Genomic DNA, 5,492 nt, shown 5'->3' with positions numbered 1-5,492 from the left:
TTTTCCTCTCTTCTTTCTTTTTTTTCTCCCCATTTCTCTTTTTCTTCCTGCCCTCCTTCTCCCTTTCCTATTCTATTTTTTTTTACTCTTTTTCCTTTTCACCCTCTCTTCCTTTCCTATTCTTCTTTCCCATTTTTCTCTTATAGTTTTCTTTTTTTTAAAATTCTTCTCTTTCCTTTTCGTTTTTCTTCTTCTATTTCTTCTTTTATTTTTTTCCTCTTCCCCTCTTTTTCTTTTATAATTCTTCTTTTCTTCTCTTTCCTTTTCCTTTTTCTATTTTTTCTTTTTTTTCTCTCTATTTTATTTTTTCTTTTTTTCCCTTTTTCTTTTCCTTCCCCCATTTTCTCTATCTTTCTCTTTCCTTTTTTTTCCCCTTGCTTTTTTTCTCCTTCCCCCACCCCCTTTTTTTTTCCTTGTCCTTTCCCTCATTTATGACTTTATTTTAGTTCTCCTTATTTTCCTTTTTGTTCTTGCTTTTTTTTCCCCTCAGATCTCGTTACCTCACCCTCCACTCTCCTTTCTCCCCTCCCCTTCCACCCCCCGCAGCGCCGCACGCGAGCCGCACGCGGCCCGACAAAGCCCCGGTCGTCGTCGTCGTCGTCGTCGTCGTCGTCCCCCACCACGGCCAGGGCTCAGCTGCCGCCCCCGGCCCGGCTCCGGAGGGCTTCGGGAGAGCCGTGACCGCCGGGAACGGGGAGGCAGGGGCCGAGCTGCGGAACTCCTCTCGGTGTCCCGAGCTCCAAATCGCTCCCGGGAAAATCTCGGGGGTTCGCGGCATTATCTTAATTAAGATAATTGATTCATATTGCACCTGCGAGAGTGCGGGAGGAGGATGCCTCCTCCCCAAATAGCTCGGAGCTACGGCGAGCGGGAGCCGCGCTCCTCACTTAGCGCGTGATTTACAGCCGGGAGCTCTCCGACGTGCTGCTCGCCTCCGCCGCTCTCTCCCCGTGCAGTCGAGGCCGCTTAAAACCCCTCCGAATGTCACCGCCGAAACTGCCCCGAGCCCCGGAGAGGGGAGAGCGGCCCCGGCTGTAGGAGAGCGGTGCGGTGCGGGGCGGACGGGCGCGGGGCCGCTGCGGCTCGTTTTGCCCATCCGGACGCGGCGTATCGCGTTGAGGCTTTCGCTGTTGGGTAAATGCCGCTGTTGTTTTAATTCTATAAATGTAAACTTCTATTTAGTTAATGGAAAAGACATCGCCGCCGCAGTGTAATTATCAGCTTTTTAAATGACTCTTTTAGTCGAGTACACACGATTACGGAATCACAATAGATTGAAAATATCGTTCAAATTGATTAAAAACCAAAAACAAATCAGAGGAGTACGTACCATTAAAGCAAATGTCTAAACCGTAGCGGCAGGCCGAGCCGCGGCTTAAATAACGTCGGCAGCCGCCCCGGTGTCGGAGCTCCGCCGTCATTAGGAAAAAGGATTCTTATCAGACGGGATTTAGATGCCGTTATAACCGCAAAATCTAATTATTTTTGATCCAGCCATTTACCCCCAGAGTCCCACCTTGTTTAAATAAAGTGTTTTCTTTCCTCTTGAACAAATGCATTTCCATTTGAATTAAATATTGATAATTTGACCTTTTAGTTCCTTTAACTAATCAAAAGGAGAAAAAAAAAAATCCAAACGTGGATCCTAGCGCCTGGCCCTGGTGGGTCTTTCCGCTTGAATAGACACTGAGATTAAATGAGTCAAACTTCCTCTTTCATTGCACTCTCTTTGCAGTAATTGCTTATGCAAAAATGCAGATTTGTATTAATTAGTAACTCCACTGATTACTTCGGTGGTATTTCCACGTAATAAATCATGCTGCAGACACGATTTTTGGCACATCCCCAGTAGTGGCTCAGGATGCAATAAGTTTTCCATATTAAATAAAATCTTAGCCTAAATCTACCTTTTCGTTGCAGGTACACTGTGTACCACCTGCTGTACGCACCTGCTACGGGAAATTACCTTCTGTCCCTGGCAAGCCTTTTTCCTTCCCCTAATAATGCACTGTTCTTCACAGGGTGTAGGCTTCAAAATGTGAATCATGAATCACAGAACCCAAGAACTAGATAAATCTGATGTTATTTTTAACCCTTTCACATGACTAATGCTCATTTTAAAGGGTATGAAACCTATTTAAGATGCATCAGATACAGATTTTTTCCTTTCCCTTCCTGTGCCCAGCTACTGGAGCTCCTTTTCTAACCATTCCCCACACTGCCCAAATTATAATGTAGAAAACCATCTTTTTATTTATTTATTTTTTCTCCTTAACAGAGACTGAACCCCTACATACAGGGCTGCTCAGCTGGTGTCGATGTCAGGCACTGGGTCCTCAGCAGAAACAGGGCTCCTCAGCACCACCACCATGGCACTGAAGTGTTGCTATGTCCCCCTCTCCCCCAAACTGGAAGCTAATGTAAGACTCCCCAGAGCTCTCAGGCTGATGTGCCCAGTGTCTCAGCTCTGCAGTTGAAAAACCTTGCCAAAAGTTTCAAAACCCACTCCCAAAAGTGCCTTCCTACCTGTTCCCCCCTCACAGTGTTCTCTGTGCTTCACACCTTTTAGTCAATGCATCACACAACGCGGATCACAGCACGCAACACCTGCCAGCTTGGCACTCGGGAAGGGAGTAAGAGCTTCCAAAAGAAGCAGGCGCTGATGTCCTTTCCTGTAGGTGATGGCTGTGGGCACAGAGCCCATATGCCTTTGCCTCTCTCCTGGAGCATCTCACCCGTGCACAGGACTGCTGCCGCCAGCAGGAGCCGGCCTTTGGCCCCGTTCTAACCAGTGCAGTGGGGTGGAAGAGCAGCAAACACAGGTGCCAGCAGATTATCCAAAGCTTTGCTGAGATTAAAATCTTGTCTCAATATGAGTTATTGCATATTCTCTAAATAGAAATCTCCTTAGTGGTGGCTTTAAAAGGTCTGCTTTTGTTTTCCCCTGAGAGAAAATTATGGTTGAACCTTAGACTACACACGTAATAGTTTACGCATTCATTCCCTATGGCCACATGAGCTGAACATTTTGCAAATGTTTGGCAGTTCCTAGCAAAAATATTGGTTCTTTCAGTGCTCCTTTCCTGAAGAGATAAAGTGAAACTCAAAACGCTTTTGCTATGTTACACAAAAAAGGATCCTGATTAACTTCAGAATATGGTTACTTATTTTAGCAGTATCCCGTGAACAAAGCAAGGAAGGTTAAATCAATGATCCAGTGGGGTGGAAAAAGAGATTCAAATAATCGTTAAATCTTATTACATAATGCGGCTTTGTTTTTACCTCTCAGAGTGAGTTCACACCTAAGTTTGGGCTCTGAGTGCTCCACAAGCTGGGCATGAAGGAGCATCAGTCATTTCCTATAAGAGTAACTTCAACATCTGTAGGGCCAAACTGGTCAGTGGAAACTCCTGCTAAGCATTGCAAGTGTATACGGGGATGTTCTACGTTATATACAGCATACATAGAGGAGGATATTCTACATTATATACAGCACCTCGTTTTGAGAAGTTGTCTTCTGAAGTCGTTCCTACCATCACCTTCCCATAACTGCCACCAGTGTGCAACAGTGCAGAACATTCCCAAGGACCTTGTCACCTGGATTTGCTCTTTGGGGATACTCCTGGGACATCCTGGCTGTGAGTGTGTTTCACCCAGCACTCCGCTGGCACTCAGGATGGTGCCTCAAACTCTTAACTACAAAGGATAAAATCAGCATCAGGTGACAACTCTTGATAATTTTTACCAATGACAAGGTACTTGATCTTGAATCAAATCTCTGCTGAACCTGATGCATGTCATCCCCTGTATGTTAGGGGAGATGTGATTTTTCTCCTTGGCCTTGCATAGTACTAGCACTGCACGGCACTTATGGGAGGATAAGGAGGGAGTTAGAGTCATTGCATTGCACTGTTTCTGCTAGCGAAGCCTGCAAACAAACCCATACTGTATCAGTTATCTCTGGTGCAAACTCCTTCATGGAACAGTGGTTTGAAGCTGAAGAAGCTACACAATGAAGACATTTGCTAGTGAAATCCAATGCCCTTTCATTCTGCTTCCCACCATGATTAGAATTTTGTACTGTCTGCAGAAAGAGGTCCTGAACACAGAGTTTCAGTCCAAGACTTTGATAGAGAGCAAGCTTCTGAGGTGCTGGGGCTGAAGCAAGCGCTGCAATGCACACACACACCTGTCCTGTGCCCAGGCAGACCTGTGAGAGCTCTTGCCCAGGAAAGCTTGTTGTCTTCCGAGGTTAAAGGTGCTGGAAAGCTGTAGCTCTCTGCTCTATTTTAGTTCTCCTGGCAGAATTTTCTTCTCATAACTGAGCATTTCATTGGTTGATGTGTTTTCCCATGAGAGGAGGAACATGTTGGTAAATCACTGTGCTTCCTCCACAACCGAGCTCCAGTTACATGACACTATGATAATATAAATATTTACTCATTTTGTCCCTCTTCACCCTTGTAAGAGGATAAGAGCATCTGGCCCTTTGTTAGCATTCTATTGTCGATTTGCTAGAGCATCCACTTGTTTATGCTGACTTATACAAGGACACATAAATGATTTTCCTCTCCACTTTTGCAGAGCGCAGCCACTGCTGAAACTAAGTGTCAAACCTGCCTTCCATATGGGAGTGGAGAGCTCTCATGCAAGGGCTCACAGAGCTGTACGAGGCAGTCAAGAACAAATCTATGGGTTTTGCATTTCCATACATTTATCCTGGCACTTCGTGCTGCGGTCTTTGGCAGTGAAGAAAACCTCAACATTAGAAGCAGGGTGCTGGAAAATGGGACGTAACAACTTTTCAAACAGATTCAAAGTGTTACTGGAAGCAGAAATATGGAGCGTAACAGTAAGATGCATTTTTAAAGATCTGTTTCAGACTGTGATTTGCAGCTCTTCTGTATTCATCCCATCTTTATCTAGACTGGAGTTCTGCAAAGCTATCGGTAAATAGAAGGACTGTGTATTCTTTCTGAGATTAATTTAAAGCTTAATGTTGTCTGCGTTGACTTCTATTTAGAGGGAGAAATCTCATTTAAGAGAAATTATTCCTTCCAGAATTCAAACTAACTCTCAGCTCTTTTTTTTTCTTTAATACTTTTTTAACTACTAGAAGGTTCAAAGTTTAAACAGCAAGAATTTCTCTCTGAATAAATTTGTATTTCTATAATAAATTGTACTTTAAAAGGAGAAAATGGAGATACAGTCGGAGTCTCTTTGCAATTTCAGCTGGTGTCAGGAGTATAAAGTTCTTAAGTAATTTATAGCCCGTTTCTTCTACTACATATTCACAAGTAGTGCAGTCAGATAAATGTAATAGCTTGCTGCTGCTCAGAAGGGGAGGGCTCATTCCTCCTGCCTCCTTTTCCATTCACCCCTTCCTTATGCTCTTATCACAGTAACTTGTCCTACCTCTTGAGCCAGAGATAGAGGGACAGCTCAGAAACCCCCTTACCACCACAGGAGTTACTGAGGCTCAGCACAGATCG

Source organism: Centrocercus urophasianus, unplaced genomic scaffold, assembly GCF_019232065.1.
Source record: "Centrocercus urophasianus isolate 14NV4802_14NV808 unplaced genomic scaffold, USGS_Curo_1.0 seq_20, whole genome shotgun sequence".
Lineage (NCBI taxonomy): Eukaryota > Metazoa > Chordata > Aves > Galliformes > Phasianidae > Centrocercus > Centrocercus urophasianus.
This window is presented reverse-complemented; position numbering follows the sequence as displayed.